We start from the raw sequence: 19,562 nt of genomic DNA, 5'->3' as shown, positions 1-19,562 counted from the left end.
ATCTACATTAGCTTTTATTTTAAATTAAGATGAGGTCTTTTTGAAGGAGCAGACGATATGGCATTAAATGTGACACAAGAGCAAGAGGGAGACAGACATGGAGCCTCTGGCCTCTTGCAGCTGGGATGTAATTAAGGCCTGAAAGAGGTAATCCTAAGAAAGGGACATTCACAGGAGGGGGCAGGGTAAAGTGATACAATAATTTAAGAAGTAGCTCTTTAAACTAAAGGCAACGCACATCCCTGTTACAATGCCTTCTCCTTGGCAAAGCCAAAGTCAAATTTGGATTACATGCATCCAATGAAGTAGGTGACCCCCAGGTGACCAGTATCAGCCCTGAGCAGGACACCATCTTTTGACAGGGTCAGCAGGCAACACTATGACAATGGACTACTGTCCGTCTAAGGTAGGTGTAATGACAAATGCACGATATCCTATCAGTGTATATACAATGCAATCTATTTCTTAAAATATTTCTTCATGATGCCATTTTATGTACACATACACACGTGCAACAGGGTCTACATGACATTTATTTTTACAGAAATATAGGATTATTAATGACTGTGTGTATTGGAGAAAAAAAAAAAAACACACAAAAACACACCACGATTTTAGGATGTATTTGCTCAAGTTTGAAAGACTGCACAGGTAAGAGTAAACAGTCACAGGTACCCAATGAACTATTATAGGCAAGAGAAAGGCAGACATACTACCTATATAAAGGGTACATGGTGTAGTACTAAGTGATCAAATACAAGAAAAACAGTCATGTCAACAACAATATAAACATTGCAATATATGCATACTATCAGAAAGGCCAAGGAGGAAAGGAGTTAATTAGGGAAGATTATTAATAACCAGGTCCTGTCTTCTCAACCTGTCATGTGACCACAACTTCCAGACCTCAGCAATAAGCATGCATTAATTATTAAAATGATTGCTGTCATTGGACTGGCCCTTAACCCCCTCACCCTGAGGAGCATCTCTTAGTACAGGGTACACACATGATCTAAAGGGGGGGGAGTGGGAGAGGATCTCTCTCATTTTGAATACGGTATGTAATTCTTTTCAGATATGGAAACACCCATTTGAAAACCCTCATATACAAATAGATCTCAACCCACCCTGAAAACATAAAAGCTTCAGCACGGTCCGTGTACACAAGGATAGAATAAGGTTTCCAGAATCTCTTCATGATGTAGTGAAATAAGTCAGGGTCCTTCAAAACATTCATGCCAATTGCTGTTCACAACAATAGCAATTTACTTAAAATGTAAACTATGTACCGGGCAGCTAGAGACCTGTCGAGTACAATTCTAAACAGAGTGAGTCAGAAAACCCCCTACCAAAAAGCACTATTCTGTCCTATCATATTACCAGACCCTTGAAAACATTTCAAATGTTTATTTACATCCAACAATTCAACGTGAATTCACAATCAAGTTTAAACCAATAAAAATGTTCAAAGATTGCTTTTTATTTTGGATAACATGAAGCCTTTAAAATTGGCAAATGTCTGCTTAAAGCGGAATTACAATTCATCAACATTAAAATGTCACTAAACCCAGGACCCTGCATTCACTATATCTGGGCTCCCACAGTAAACACAACATGGAAATGCAATTATTTTAGTAAATATAAACTACTAAAAACCTTTTCTCATCAACAGTTAGAGCAGTCTTGTGACTTCTATCAGTGCTCAGAAGAGGACATGTTAAAGCTTGTAGAAGCAGCTTTCATTCTGCTCTAGAAAGATGCAGGACCCCCGACCTCTGTCTGGACAGTGCCTATTGGCCCTGTGCTGATCACATGCACTCTCCCATGAAAAATGAAAAATCTCTCTAGCAATACACACCAAACTGAGCATGTGGAGAGTGACTTCACATGATATGTCTTATCAGGCAATAAGAGGGGGACAGTGGAAGAAGAGGAGGGTCAGAGAAATCAGGTCCAAACAGCGTTTTTACACAATGTAGAGGATTAACCCCTTAGGTTCCAGAGTGAGTGTAACAAGCATGCTTTGCTGCATATACGGACTGATTGTACTGTTGTGGGTTTAGTAACACTTTAAAGACCGCATTCACACTCCACAACTTTGAATCGCAGATAGGATTGCTGAGATTCTGTCTGAGATTCCAAATCGAACTGTAATCAAGGCAAAAAACGCACCATGGGATTTTTGAGTGCTATTCATTCTTAATGGCATCTCAAACGCAGTGCAATTTTGCTGCAGCAAAACACATTGTGTGAAACTTGTCGCCTAAAAAGGTGCAGAAGTGTGCAATGGCACTTAACCATGTGTGGTGCGTTTTGCCATGATTGCGGCGCGATTTGGAATTGCAGGCGGAATCGTAGCAATTTTGTCCATTACTCAAAATAACAAAGTGTGAACACAGCCTAAAGGTCAATTCACCTTTGGAACAGGTTACAGATTTAGGGTGTAACATGTTCCAGCTCTTGCCGCCTCCCCACCCCTATACCTCTCCTAACAGGGGGCAGGGAATCTTCTCCCCACACCCGCTTACAATTAAAAACCAGTGCAACTGTGCAGGGCTCTACCTACCTACTTGACAGACTACAGTGTTAAATAAAAAAAATAAAATAAATGCACATTTTTTACCTGGAAAAAAAGATGTGCATTATTTTTTTTTGCTAGGGGGTGTTTTTCTGTGTTTTCTCAACAAAATAAAGCATGGCGATATGAATGGATGGGTGAGTTTGCATTGAATATTAAAAAAAAAAAAAAAAAAAAAACCACATTAAAAGATTTCAAAAGCTTCTTTAGTTTATGAGCTCAGATACAGCTTAGTTCCACTTTAATCTGCTCCCTCACCAGCTCTTAAAATCAAGTTTAAAGTAAACAAGTTATTCTGTGGCATGGTGTTCTCTATATAGCCCCATTTGTTTAATCTCAAAGTAAGGGAGGGTTACCACTTACTACCATCATAGATAGAACACTGCAGGGTGGATTCTTTGCAGGCCACTATACCTACTCTAGTGTCACCTGGATAGTAGGATATACATACCCTGGTGGTGGAACAGTTGGTAATGGCTGTTTTGTTAGTAGTGGGACATGTGGTAAAAAAAAAACAAAAAACAAAAAAAAAAAAAAAGGTAAGAAGGGGGGAGAGAACCCACATGCCCAACACATGTAGTACTTGCCTGCTCTGTGCAATGGTTTTGCATACAGCAGCCCCGATCCTCTTCTTTTTTGGGTTCCCCGCTGGCAGTCCTGGCTCCTCCCCCATGCTGAGTGCCCTCAATAGCAAGCCTAATTTCTTGAGGCCCAACAATGTCAGAACAGTACATTTTTGGAATAAGAAGACACACATAAATACATTTTCTGAATAAAAACCACCATCAACAGCAAATAATGCAGCAGATATAAAATGTTATTCTCATCATGTGGCAGTCTGACAGCATTATAACAAATCACAAAAATTAACCAGTGTTTTATGAAAACAAAGATCCAGCAGTTAATAAAAACTTTAGTTCATGATCACACTATTTCTTGGAGGGCAAGATAATTTAGTTTTGTGGATCAGTCTGGTTCTCGATCACTGGTATGAATAGACTAGGAGTTCAACTTGTTACATTAACAGTTTAGTGGTTAAAAAAAATTAGATTTCATTAGGTATTCCAAAGATTCAGTAAGTGACCCACACCAGACTAAACTTGTTAATATTTTTTATAAAAGGGGAACATACAGAAACAGCACCCTAGTCCAGTGAATATTTCGATAGATGCATGAAACCACAATGTGCTGATGAAAAGAATGGGTTAAGGAAAAAAAAAAAAAAGTTGGAAGCTAATAAATAAATACACCCATCAGGAACGCTGCCAGTTTGCCAACACAAGCCTGTTTTGCTTTCACTGCGTGGATGACCTGGAGCGGAGGAAATGCTTTTCCAGGAATTTCTGACACTCGTTACCATTCACGCTATGTAAGCTGGCATCTGCCCATGTAACCAAAGAGCAAAGGCAGAGAACGCAGACAATGGATCTCGTGCCGAATATGCAGCTGTCTGCCCAGTGTCTGGGGGACCTTTTGGACAGAGCGGGACTTCACTTATGAAGCTGGACGCTGCTAATCTTTCATCACCTCTGGTACATATTTAATATGTAAAGTTTACACATTTAGAACATTGTTAGTCTATTAGTTAGAAATAGGTTTCAAATACAAGTACATAAGATGAAAGGATCTCATTCACATAACAGGCAGTTCAAATAGAAGGGTCTAAAAACAAAGAACGATTACTTTATACTTCCACACCTAAAAACTCAGGTTTAAAATTATCTCCTCTCATCGCCAAATGTTTTTTTTCAAGGGAAGGGAAAAGCAGCTAAAATAATTTTATGGTTTTTTTTATAACACGCGCTACCATTCATTCCTATGAAAGATACACTTGTTGGAAACTACAGGTAAACCTAAACAAGCAGATCAATTTTTTTTTAAAGCCTAAGTAGGCACACTTTAAAAAAAAAAAAAAACCAAACAAAAATCAGCACAAGGGCCAATACTTACATTTAATCCAAAGTGTTTCATGTGCTGGTTGATCGTTGAAATCCTCTGTCCTCTGCTCCCCATCCTTACCCCGCAGCCGTAATCTTTCAGTGCTGCAGGGGTTAATTCGAGAACTGGACCTGTCACAGGCACTCATCAAGTGTGCCGACTGTGCCCGCCTTTTTAGTCCATTCAGCTTTACTGTAGTTTCTGGAGGCGGACCTTTAATTTATTGCTCCAGACTCCATTCATAGAGGGGTTTTCATTCATGGAAGCTATAGTAGAAATTCTATTAATGGAGAAAGGTGGTGGAAAGGGTAAGCATAGTCGGCACTCTTGCTGAGTGTCTGTGGCAGGTTAGTCCCCAGCAGATTACCACCGAAAGATTGAAGCTGCAGGCAGGGGTATGCAGGAAAAGCAGTGGCGGATTTCAATGAAGAGACCAGCCAGCAGCACAAGAGACTCTTGTTGAGTGCTTATGACAGGTTTCTCTATTTTATTAAACCCCACAGCACCGGACGATTACGGGTGCAAACTAAGGGAGGGGGCAGAGCATTTCAACTATGACAGACAGTATCAGCACAAGAGACACTTCGGGTTAAATTCAAGTACCACCACCACTTGTGCAGCTTTTTTTTTATGTTTTACCTAATACTTTGGCTTAACAGTCAATATAAAAATACATAGGTGAACACCGTACCACTGTAATCATCTATGTGCAGCTTACTGCAGACCTGTACTTCACAGATTCTGCATGTCACCTTCCCTACTGACACCTTCCCCCGTTTTACTCTGAAATTCTGTTTTCCTGCTAAAACCCTGTGAAATACTAGGTATGGGGAAGCATATGGCTCTCGCCAAAACCTGCAAAGCTGCGGAGATAAGTGACCAATTGCTAGGCCCAAACTGTGGCAAAAGGGGGTTGCATACTGTGCCCCAAAACCAACATGGGAAGTCTGGATGAGACTCTTGCAGTGGAGCAAGTTATCAACTGTGGATACTGAGGGACATCGAGAAAACATGCTATATTACCAGAATACAGGTCTGGTTTAAAATCCCTAAAAGTAAATTAAAGTACAAACATACCTTAAACAAAAATGAAAGAGAAACTTCACTCTCAATCAAGTTTAAAGTGATTTCTCAGAAAAATTGAGACAAGGATGGAGGGGTGTGTGCACTTTAAATATTAAGGCCTCATACACACTGGGCATTTTTACAACTGCTGTTTTGGGTGTCAGGAATTTTTGGGGTTTTTTTGCTTTTTAAACACCCCCGCATGTTATCCTATGTGTTCATGCACACACAGGCTTTTAATCAGTTTCCTGGCAGGGGCATTTTCAGGCTGAAAAAACCCCCCCCAGAACTACTGCGTTTGAAGGGGAGTTTTTCCAGCTATAAAAACCTGGTTACCTGGCGTTTGAGCATCAAACTTTTGTGAGAATATAGTTTTACTAAAAAAACTCTAATGCAAAAATGCAACAAAACTCGCATTTTTAACACGGCATTATACAGTTTAAAGCGACTGATGTTTTTATAATGCCCAGTGTGCATGAGGCCTAAAGATTAAGTAAATTGCATTTTTGGTTTGTGGTGCTCAGATGCAGAGTAGTTCCGCTTTACATAGTACATCTATGTATCGAGTGTTTGCTCACATTTCTTTGGAACTAAAAAATTAAATACTAGGCTTAGGGTATAATGAAAATTCTTAGATTGTAAGCTCCAAGGATCAGGCCCTCCTAACCCTCTTGTATTGAACTGTATTGTTGCTGTGTTGTCTTTTATATTGTAAAGTGCTGAGCAAACTGTTGACGCTATATAAATCCTGTATAAGTAATTTTTAGCATTCCATAAAGATCTCTATACTGTCATGAATGGTTCCAAGGCAGGCCTGGGGTATTACCTCATAGGGATACTCCAGGGTGCACAAAGTAGCTTCTTCCTTTGATTTTCTTGGCTCTGGATTGCAGCCAGCCCTCCTAGTAAAGGCCCTGCAGTTTGGAATGCTTTCAGTGCATTTCCTCCACACAGGCTGATTCATGCTTTACAAACCTGACCTACATGTTACAGTCACACGGGTACAGAGCACAGGACAGCCATCTCTTTTCAGATAATGCACGCACAGTCCTGGATGCCACATGGAAGGCAGAGGAATCAACAGTTAACCTTCAAAGAGCATTTCTTAAAATAAAAACACTGAGCTTCTCTTTGAGCAGTAAAAGGACTCTATGGCAAGAGCGTCATAAATAGTCCTCACTATTGGGCTCTATTTAGCCGAGAAGCTACAACCTCAATAGCTTTTCTCTTTCATAAACACTTGACATTGTACAGATCTCTCAAGTTAAGGCACTGGAATTTTGGGGGTGACCAGGAGAGATTAGGATGGCGAATTTCTGCTTCGGACTATAAACCGGAAGTGTGACTTTAATTATTCGTTTACATTGTTTTTAAATGATACAGAAACTTGAGTGAAAGATTGTATTTGAACTATGCCTGTGATATGAACCCTTATTATTTAATATGTATACAAGCAAACAATGCAAATTTTGGACTGTACCATCAAATATCATAGAGGAACATTTTGGCCTTTCAACACCGGAACCTATCCAGAAACCAAGCCCCGTGGGTATGTTCAGGAGAGAGCTCTAAAGGATGCTGGACACACTTATCACAGAAAGTGTTTCCGTTGGTTGATGCATTATTGGAATAAAGAAAAAAGCCCCCGAGTAATGGAGAAGCTTTCAGGGAGATGGAGAATGGCTCTTGATCTGTAATGCAGGAGGGGTGAGAGGCCAGAGAGAAATGAGCTTATGTATTATTCACAGTGCACCCAGAGAATAACCAGGCCAGGAGCCAGTTACATGGCAAACGAAGCCACGCACAAGGCAGATGCAAAATGCTCTACATAGGACTCAGCTACTAAAACGTGCTCATCTAAACATTCCCTGGAACCATTTTACTCTTCTACCAACACCACAGCTCAGTCCTGGGACATATACTCTACAAGGAGAATACACAGAGATCACAAGCTTCTGACCGTCCATAATTTCCACCACTCAGAATTACTGACTTGCAATCATCTTTAAATTTGTTGCCTATGAGGTCACAAACCTTTTATAGACAATAGATACAGTAAGATGTACAACCCAGCAGGTTCATCCAGTATTTCCACCTTTCCACGCTCCATGTATTTTGGATGTAGAGCCAGCTAATCATCATTGTCACACAGGAAAGAAAAGGAACCTCCCTTACTTTTCTTGGATGGGTGGGGGGCATGATGCATTTTCTTGCAGATGTATTATTACTAGTGCTTTTATTGGTTTGCCATGGTCAAAGCTAAAATCCCCTTCAGTAGAAGAGTTGGGGCACATCAGCATAACTAAACACTGGAAGAAAATACAATCTGCCCATTGGCAATTCCAGGGATTCTTTTTTCTTAATAACTTAAAATGTTTGTAGGTATTTTCACAGAATCCATGCTATCAACTGTATAGGCACCAGAGTGTGAGTACAGAAAAAAAATAATAAAAAAAGGAGGGGGGGGGGGGGACTTAAAATAGATGCTGGTGTATCACAATATTCTAATAGTAGAGATCCTATAAAATAATAAAAACTTAAACGCCACCAATTATGATTGGTAGAGATTTGCCAGCATACTGGAACATCTCTGCAAAAAATAGCATGAAGAAGGAAATTATGTGTTCCCTGTACAGGAATCAAATCACACACATTGCAAGGTCACGTGTAAAGTCCCAACAGTACTGGACTTTGTCAATAGTACGGGCAGTTCTTAAATTGTAAAAGATCTGCCCACTATGGTCAGCCGTCATCAGATCCTGAATCAGCCACGAGCCCAGGTTCAAACAGCACTGATCAGCAGTCAAGACATGGCCATTTCATATGGAAGAAATGAGCGCATACAAGCAAAACTGTAGTTAAATTCAGTTGGTCTGCTGCAATCCGTATACTGCTTTTTGTGCAATTAGGTGAAACAGTCAAGCTTTGGATGTGAAATCTAATACAATTAAAATGATTAAGAGATTAGCACCATATCAGTAATCAATATATGCTATATATTGCTTTCAGTTTGTTACAGAAACAGCGAGATCTGTCACAAGACTTGCCTGCATACGAGTCCTACAAAGAGCAGTGAGTGAGATTACCCAAGCTAGTGGTTTGTTGGGACCAGTTCCAGCAGCAGTCACACCTCACTCTTACTGAAGAACAGGTAGGGCAGCCATGAGGCCTTTTATCTGTGCGGTGTCTGCATTTATCTTGGCGATGGATCAAACCCCAGGCTTCATTGTTCTACAAGTTATTACTAAGCAGAGACTTTTCAGGAATAGCTCGTGATAACCGTTAACCCATTGTAGAACCAGGAAAAAATGGAAATAAATGAAAATAAGTCTGAAAACTGGAAATACGGGGAAAGATGATCTATATGTGGATGTGACAAGGACATAAGGGCACAAATGACTCACAGATGTAAAAGTGCCACTTGCAGCTGAATGCAACACACTTGCCAAGAGAGAAGTAAACATACATTCTGCTGGAGAAAATGCATGGCTGAAAGACCAAAACCAGCAGATTAGCTTGCTGGGTTTAAAATAAGCTCTCATTGTACAATAACCACAGAGTTACATTAATAAAACACATTGCAAGACATGGTTTGAATTTTTCACTACAACATACCTCCTTTAAAACTGGGTGAATTATGTAGAACTAATCTGTGCTTCAAATCTCAAATAATTAGGAATGAAAAGCATGCTGCCATGTGTATGCACGGCTTCAGATCGGTGCTTGTACACAGAGAGAAACAGAATGGCCTATGAATAACCAGTTTTATCGTACACAGAGCACTTCAGTAGTTCCACAAGGGATCCTGGGGGGGGGGGGATGGGTTAGAGTAAAAGGGAAATATTTACAATGTATTTAATATCTATCCACTCTCAGTATTGCCTTACCGGAGCATACACAGTAATAACCCATATACACTTAATACAAGATATACAACATATAACAGGTAAGAAAAGGAATGATCGATGCTCTATAAACAACCCCTTTGATTCATGACCAATAGATGAAGTACTCCCACAACACAGCTGATACATTAGAAAATAAATAGCCGTAGCCTCTTATAATACACTTTCAAAAACAACTCAAACACCTCTAATTTAAGGACAATAGAAAAGTCTATCAATTTTTTTCACTACAGCCAAGACCACAGTCATTTGATAGTGAAGAAAATGACATTCATTCAGCTCGTAAACCTATAAAGCTTCCAGGGGTAAAGCAGGCAGAAAAAGGGAAGGGGGGGGGGGGGGGATGTTTGCTGATGATCATGTGACTGCATGTCAGATGCAGCAAGGGACCTACCTCTGCATAATAAAAGGGCAGTTTGTGCTGACCCATTGGGGTCAAACTGATTTAAATAATTAAACCTGGAACTGTCAGCCACCCCCTGTAAATAATAGCCCTGAAGACATCAGGATCAGATTGCTAGTGAAAAGCTGGCCACTTATAGGGTTGCAATTTATCTCCCTTTTCTCTTCTCCTTTGTGCTGAGAGGCATCAGGAAATGTGCCATCCAAGAGGTCTCCACAACCACTCGGCACAGCAACATTTTGCATAACAAGATAAACAATACTGAGTGACTCGGGAAAAAAAAAAAAGAAAGAAAAAGGAAATAAAAGCAAAAAGGACGAAATGGTACATTACTGATCACTAGGCTAAATATTATACCTGACTAGAAGTTAGCCAACCAATGCCAATTCAACTTTGTGATACTTTATAATTAGAAGTCAAACAAAAGAGAAGGGAGGAGGGGGTGCAGTAATTACACAGATGGTGAGAGGCACGCTTCCCAATCTTAACCCTATGCTACCACTCTAAGCGGGTTAAACAAAGGCACGAGCACGGGGTATTTCAGCACCAACCCGGGGGTTTGTTTACTTTAACATACAACCTTTATTTGGATCCATGTATGTATTAGGCAAACAAATCTTCAATCCAAAGGATATGTGCTATCATAAATGGATCGATGCCTCTTGGCTGCACAATGCCAGCCTTTTTCAATACAACATCTCTCAGACATGGGAGTACCAACAGTTTACATAATTTGATGAAGTTTTATTTTAAGCATTTAAAAAAAAAAAAAAAAAAAAAAAAAAAGGGATTAAAAGGGTAATGCTTGAATTGAAAGGCCATGTTCCATTTGGTACATTTTTTCCTCTTCAGTTACTAGATCTTCCCTAGTGAATTTGTGGCACAGCTTCCACGTACTGGTACATGACAGGACAAGCTTACAGTTCCTATGGTTCTTTGATCATGTTTGTTAAAGGTACATTGGACTTGCTCTACCAGGACGCAGACAGAGCAGAAAAAGAAAAATGCCACCCGTGCTGTAATTTCAAACAGGCTTCTGCCTAGAAGCAGAGCCAGGGGCACAAGGGGGGGAAAGAGCAACGACGCCTCTGTGCATGTTACATTCCAGGTGTGCTGCTAAGCCAGTCACATCCACAACTATTACAGATTTACTTCAAATTATTTTCCCCCCCCAAGTACTTCCTTCTGAAACATACAGCCTTCAGTATTCAGCTAGGGCAGCCTTGGCTGAGCAACTAAAATCAGCAACAACCTCTTGAAACGCTTCCTATTTAGAACAGGCAATATTTAGGAACAAGAAAATGTAGGTATTAAGAAAACTCTATGGGATTGCTCTGTTGTGAACAAAATGTTTATATACAGGTAGGTGTGTAGCACCCTCTGTTATATAGATCTATATCTCAGGTAAGGTTCCTTGAGCTGTGTCCTGCATAGTTCCAGGACCCAAGACACCTGATATAGCCAGCAGGGTGACACCAATCACCTTTTTAGCTGTTTGTAAGGGTGACATTCTTAACACCAGTGTAAAGCTGGCTATGTATGGCTATACCTATTTCCTCCCAAACAAGACTGTCTCCATATTTTCGCTCAATCAGTTCTTGCAGCCAATCGGATGCAGTTCTGATCAGTGTATTCTGGCAGTGGAGTCATCCTTTTGTCAGAACACAATAGCACAGCGGGGGGGGATTCCACCATCTACTTCAAATGTGTGGATGGGGAATAGATCCTTTTTTTTTTGTTTTGTTTTATCAGATGGCTGATTGCTAAAAAAATAAAATAAAAGGGGATCCATCTATGGCCAGTTTAGGAGTTGCATTTTTCCTACCAGTGTAAATGGCACTTTTGCCATTAACCCCCATTAAAATGATTTGGGGTTTTGCAAGAACTCAAAATTTTAACCATTAAAAATGGTTGACAGATTTTAAAAATATTATACACACACTGTGTGTACACACATTATATATATATATATATATATATATATATATATATATATATATATACACTCAGATATATACACACACGCATATACATACACACACAGCACTAACTGGAGTGACCAATACCAACCATATCACAATGTACTGAAGCCAAACTAGTCCAATATGGAGTACTGCCCTTTGCCCCTTGCACTCTTATTGATTAAGCCCTATATTCTCTGCCTGATGGCAACCAGATTGCACCAACTGGCTCCTGAACTCTGCTTTCGCCCATCCCCCACCCACATTTCTATAAGGTGTAAGCCTTTTTTTTCCCCCTAGAAGACAGCATGGTAATACAGTCCTAAACTGCCAACCCAGTTGTAGAATTCCCCAGGAGTAGCAATATAATTACAAATTGAAATCTCAAGTAAATGATTAATAGATAAACTCGAATACATTCTGATTGTATGACACTAGATTATACCTTGTGACACCCAATGGTTCTACACAAATGTCAATCATTTGGCATCTGGAGAAAGGTTTTAAATATATTATCTATTTTTATGAATATGAACAAACTATAAGAATTGTGGAAACATAATGCATATAAAGGAGAAAACGATCAAATAAAGCAAAAGGCTTCAAAAGGATAAAATAAGCAAAGTGTTTGGTTTAATAATTGAAAAATTAAACTATTGTACTTAATGATTACTTTAGACTGCTTTTTTTTTTTTCATTATTATTATAAGCGTCTTCCTTTTTCTAGTACCGGGACATGCTTACATACGCACTTAGACAGGGATCAAGATTGAGAATTCTGTAACACATCAGCATAATTGATCAGCCATCGCTGGATATCAAGGACAAAATTGCTATATGTAAAGTACCAGCAAATCAGCTGTAAGAACCCATCTTACTACGGAATTATTCAGATGTACAAAGATCCCCTCCTCCCCGCCCCGATCTGTAAACCAGAAGAAAATCAAAACCAACTATATATAGATTTCCTGCAAAACTCAAGCAGCACCTGTATTAGGTGGAAATGACTGCTCAGTACCCACACCCCCTTAATAACTACAAGATGTATGATGAAGCAGGTAAACTGCTTTTATTTACCTTAATACCATAGCAGAGCAGGTTCCCATCCCTACAACACACACACATGCGTGAGAAGCATAAAGATCGCATACGTAGCAAGTCAACGCTCTAGGAAATTAACCCATTGCAGATGTAATGCAAGCCAGCAGCACATGCCAGATCAGCATGTACAGGCATGGGTTTGAGCCTACGGAAAAAAAAAAAGAAAAAAAAACAGTACCACAATCGCCCTGACGTACACCACCTTCAGGGAGCAGGGGACCCGGATTCTTCCCACCAGGAGTGGGCTTTACAAAATGATCACGAGTGACAGCTCAGCAGAAGAAGAGTTAATGTGTACTGCAATCTCTTGCCAGCTGCCCTGTAGCACTAAGGGGTTTATACCTGTACACAGTGCGAATGGGCCAGGGTTACAAGGAGGTTCTGACAGTCCAATCAGCAATAAGGGTCATGTGTACAGACACACGATGTAAGACAACAACTTAGGGTGAGCTATTCCATATTAAAAAGAGAAAAGCGAAACCAGGCTTTCCTGCGTGTATTTGCTGCCACACACACAGCAACGCCATCTACTAGAGATATAGGTGGGCTTGTTCTACCATGTATATTAAGCAGCTCCAATGACATCAGAACATTATACAGTACTATTTAAAAAAATTAAAATGTCACATAAATAAAATAATATTTTTTTTAAATATATTTATTTTTATATACAGGTCTATATCTCTCTCAACAATAAGATAAGACACACACAGAAAAAAAAATACCCAAAGAACCCTGTGGAACATTCAGTCCCAGGGCAAAAGGTATATATACACCTGAATTCCCCTCTAGGATAAACAATTACACAGAGAATAGATCTAAGCCCAAAAGTATATATACACCCCAAACTACTTCTGGAATAAAGTCAGAGGAAAGCGTATATATAAATACCCCCCAATCTACCCCATGGTAGAAACAGTCACATAGAAAAGATAGAAATATACCCAAAATTGCCTTCAAGGATAAACATGAGCACAGAAAAAGTATATATCTACCCTCTGGGTTACACAGCCAGAAAGGAAAGGTATACATACCCATACAAACTAGGCTTTGGGATCAATAAAGACAAAAAGTGTATATACCCCACACCCCGATTATATATATATATATATATATATACAAAATCTGCCCTCTGGGATAAACAGTCACATAGAAATGGAATATATATATATACACACACACTATGTCCTGAACATCCCCCAGGGAAGTGGCTGCTCCCCTCCCCCATGAAGGAAGCCCACCTTATGCCAGTATATCAGTGTGGAGGGTCCAGCTGGCAGCAGACAACTAATAAAAGATAAGATAATGTCCCCGCCCACCCTCCAGCTCTGCCCCCCGCGTACCCCCAGTGCCCCCCTCACAGCTTCTGCCACCACGTCCACATCTCTAGAGCGCTCACACCCACTCCATACACACCCCGCACAGGCGTCCACGGCACCCACCATTCATCGCCCCCAACTCCGTGCACTCCCCCTCACCCCGTGTGCCAAGCATTGTGCACCCCTAAAGGACACAATCAGCGTTACTGCCCCCCAGAACCCCTCCGGTGCGGCCGACCATTACCTTACTGCATGTGAGCGGCTCTGTCAGTGCAGCCCCGGGCTCCTCATCTCACAGCCACCCGGCCGCCATCTTCCAGCGTGACGTGGGGACTCACCCCTGACCTGCAATATGAACAGGAGCCAGAGAGCGAGAGAGAGAGAAGGAGGGTGGGAGGGAGGAGAGGTGGTGACAGAGACTGGGAGGGAGGGGAGGAAGGAGGGCACAGGGCTCAGAATGGCACAGGAGGAGGAGGAGCAGAGGGCACCCATAGAGAGGAGGAGGGGGGTGTCAGTGTACAATGGGAGCAGGGTGGGGGGACAGTGCATGCTATTACTGCCTGAGTCCTCCTAGGCTCTGCCCCAGGTCACTGCATCACATCACTGCCTGCTGCTACATACTGTATACCTCACACAGACATACATACTGTATACCTCACACACATATATATATACTGTATACCTCACACAGACATACATACTGTATACTTAACATATACATACATACTATATACCTCACACACACATATATATATATATACTGTATACCTCACACAGACATACATACTGTATACCTCACACACATATATATATACCGTATACCTCACACAGACATGCATACTGTATACTTAACATATACATACATACTATATACCTCACACACACACACATATATATATATATACTGTATACCTCACACAGACATACATACTGTATACCTCACACACATATATATATACCGTATACCTCACACAGACATGCATACTGTATACTTAACATATACATACATACTATATACCTCACACACACACACATATATATATATATATATATACACTGTATACCTCACACAGACATACATACTGTATACTCAACATATACATACATATTATATACCTCACACACACACACACATATATATATATATATATACTGTATACCTCACACAGACATACATACTGTATACCTCACACACATATATATATACTGTATACCTCACACAGACATGCATACTGTATACTTAACATATACATACATACTATATACCTCATACATATATATATATATATATATATATATATATATATATATACACTGTATACCTCACACAGACATACATACTGTATACTTAACATATACATACATACTATATACCTCACACACACATATATATATATACTGTATACATCACACACACATACATACATACTTAACATATACATACATACATACATACTATATACCTCACACAGACATACATACATATATATGTATATATACTGTATACCTCACACAGACATACATACTGTATACTCAACTTATACATGCATACTATATACCTCACACATACATACATATATACTGTATACCTCACACATACATACATACATATATATATACTGTATACCTCATTCACACATACATACATATATATACTTTATACTGTATACCTCACACATACATACATATATATACTGTATACCTCACCCATACATATATATACTGTATACCTCACCCATACATACATATATATACTGTATACCTCACACATACATGCATATATATATATATATACTGTATACCTCACCCATACATATATATACTGTATACCTCACCCATACATACATATATATACTGTATACCTCACCCATACATATATATACTGTATACCTCACCGATACATATATATACTGTGTACCTCACACATACATATATATACTGTATACCTCACCCATACATACATACAGTCATGGCCGAAATTGTTGGCACCCTTGATATTTCTCCAGGAAATCATGTATTTCTCACGAAACGTATTGCATTAACACATGTTTTGCTATACACATGTTTATTCCCTTTGTGTGTATTGGGACAAAACAAAAAAAGGGAGGAAAGAAAGCAAATTCGACATAATGTCACACAAACCTCCAAAAATGGGCTGGACAAAAGTATTGGCACCCTTTCACAACTGCGGATAAATAAGAATGTTACAAGCATGTGATGCTCCTGTAAACTCACCTGGGGCAAGTAACAGGTGTGGGCAATATAGAAATCACACCTGAAAGCAGATAAAAAGGAGAGACGTTCACTTAACCTTTGCATTGTGTGTCTGTCTGTGCCACACTAAGCATGGACAACAGAAAGAGGAGACGAGAACTGTCTGAGGACCTGAGAACCAAAATTGTGGCAAAATATCAACAATCTCAAGGTTACAAGTCCATCTCCAGAGAACTAGATTTGCCTTTGTCCACAGTGCGCAACATTATCAAGAAGTTTGCAACCCATGGCACTGTAGCTAATCTCCCTGGTCGTGGACGGATGAGGAAAATTGATGAAAGATTGCAACGCAGAATAGTCCGGATGGTGGATAAGCAGCCCCAAACATGTTCCAAAGACATTCAAGCTGTCCTGCAGGCTCAGGGAGCATCAGTGTCAGCGCGAACTATCCGTCGACATTTAAATGAAATGAAACGCTATGGCAGGAGACCCAGGAGGACCCCACTGCTGACACAGAGACATAAAAAAGCAAGACTACAGTTTGCCAAAATGTACTTGAGTAAGCCAAAAGCCTTCTGGGAAAACGTCTTGTGGACAGATGAGACCAAGATAGAGCTTTTCGGTAAAGCACATCATTCTACTGTTTACCGAAAACGGAATGAGGCCTACAAAGAACAAAACACAGTACCTACGGTAAAATATGGTGGAGGTTCAATGATGTTTTGGGGTTGTTTTGCTGCCTCTGGCACTGGGTGCCTTGACTGTGTGCAAGGCATCATGAAATCTGAGGATTACCAAAGGATTTTGGGTCGCACTGTAGGGCCCAGTGTCAGAAAGCTGGGTTTGCGTCCAAGATCCTGGGTCTTCCAGCAGGACAATGACCCCAAACATACGTCAAAAAGCACTCAGAAATGGATGGCAAAGAAGCGCTGGAGAGTTCTGAAGTGGCCAGCAATGAGCCCAGATCTAAATCCCATTGAACACCTGTGGAGAGATCTTAAAATTGCTGTTGGGAAAAGGTGTCCTTCCAATAAGAGAGACCTGGAGCTGTTTGCAAAGGAAGAGTGGTCCAAAATTCCGGGTGAGAGGTGTCAGAAGCTTATTGATGGTTATAGGAAGCGACTGATTTCAGTTATGTTTTCCAAAGGGTGTGCAACCAAATATTAAGTTAAGGGTGCCAATACTTTTGTCCAGCCCATTTTTGGGGTTTTGTGTGACATTATGTCATATTTGCTTTTCTGCCTCTGTTTTATATTTGTTCCAATACATACAAAGGGAATAAACATGTGTATAGCAAAACATGTGTTAATGCAATACCTTTTTTGTGTGAAATACTTGATTTTCAGGAAAAATATCAAGGGTGCCAACAATTTCGGCCATGACTGTATATATACTGTATACTTCACCCATACATACATATATATACTGTATACCGCACCCATACATACATATATATACTGTATACCTCACACATACATATATATACTGTATACCTCACCCATACATACATATATATACTGTATACCTCACCCATACATACATATATATACTGTATACCTCACCCATACATACATATATATACTGTATACCTCACCCATACATATATATACTGTATACCTCACCCATACATACATATATATACTGTATACCTCACACATACATGCATATATATATATATATACTGTATACCTCACCCATACATATATATACTGTATACCTCACCCATACATACATATATATACTGTATACCTCACCCATACATATATATACTGTATACCTCACCGATACATATATATACTGTGTACCTCACACATACATATATATACTGTATACCTCACCCATACATACATATATATACTGTATACTTCACCCATACATACATATATATACTGTATACCGCACCCATACATACATATATATACTGTATACCTCACACATACATATATATACTGTATACCTCACCCATACATACATATATATACTGTATACTGCACCCATACATACATATATATATACTGTATACCTCACCCATACATACATATATATACTGTATACCTCACACATACATATATATTTATACACTGTATACCTTACACACAGACATATATTAATTTATTGTATACCTCACACATACATATATATTTATACACTGTATACCTTACACACAGACATATATATATTTATTGTATACCTCACACATACATATAAATTCAAAACTGTTTTTATTGTCAATGTTTTGATGAAGAAAGATGGACTGAGCTTCATCGAAAAATTGACAATAGAATCACGGCTGTTTTTGATCTTCCTCCTCTGCAAGACCCGTGAGTGCCTCTAACCCAGTTTTGGATTTATATGGATTTCTTTGTGTGTGAGCACCTGGGCATTTATCTCAAACATACAGTGTCAAGGCTACCTTTGGAACTGTGTGTATATATATATATATATATATATATATATATATATATACAGTATATACTGTATGTGTATATATATATATATATATATATATATTATACTGCACACATACATAGACGGGTTAGACAAAGAAATGGAAACACTCCATGATTTTGAGGTGTGAAAGTGACATGTTCCCTGTTGAAAGCGGAAGTGATGTAACATTCTTTAGCTTCCACTGTGTGATGAGACACCTAGCTAACAGGTGGGAAGCTTCAGTTTCCTCATTCACTGCTAGTAATACGGAATCCTGTCAGAGCTTACTGAGATTCAAAGAGGGCAAATTGGTGGTGCCACTTAGCTGGTGCCTCTGTGACTGAAGTTGGCAATTTACCGTATTTTTCGCTCCATAAGATGCACTTGTGGAGCGAAAAATACGGTATTTGCCGTGTTGTAAGGTGCAGTATGAAAGGTTATGACATCATATACAGTTTCCTGGAAAACATCATCTGATAAGTATATGCATGGTTGACATGGTCAACTGACCAAAAGAGAAAAAAGGACATTTCGCAGGATTATGACCGGAACATGAAAACAACTGCTGCAAAAGTGACTGCAGAGCTCAGTCTTAGCGAATGAGGAGAGAGTGGGGGTAGGACCGAGCTGCGTCTGTGAAAGGATACA

General features: G+C 39.6%; 1 long non-coding RNA gene across 1 annotated transcript in view; it reads right to left on the bottom strand.

The window, feature by feature from the left end:
• LOC149445881 (uncharacterized) overlaps nt 1-14,636 on the bottom strand; it is a 214,907-nt gene extending 200,271 nt beyond the window's left edge. Inside the window, exon 1 of the long non-coding RNA XR_016306291.1 lies at nt 14,515-14,636. This is a non-coding gene — a long non-coding RNA (uncharacterized LOC149445881). The remainder of the gene's footprint in view (nt 1-14,514) is intronic.
• Between the last annotated feature and the right edge of the window lie 4,926 nt (nt 14,637-19,562).

This window comes from Staurois parvus, unplaced genomic scaffold (genome assembly GCF_062004578.1).
Source record: "Staurois parvus isolate SC_StPar_1 unplaced genomic scaffold, SC_StPar_1.0 ptg000704l, whole genome shotgun sequence".
NCBI classification, from domain to species: Eukaryota; Metazoa; Chordata; class Amphibia; order Anura; family Ranidae; genus Staurois; species Staurois parvus.
Note: the sequence above shows the minus strand (reverse complement) of the source record. Positions and strands in the feature narration are given on the sequence as shown.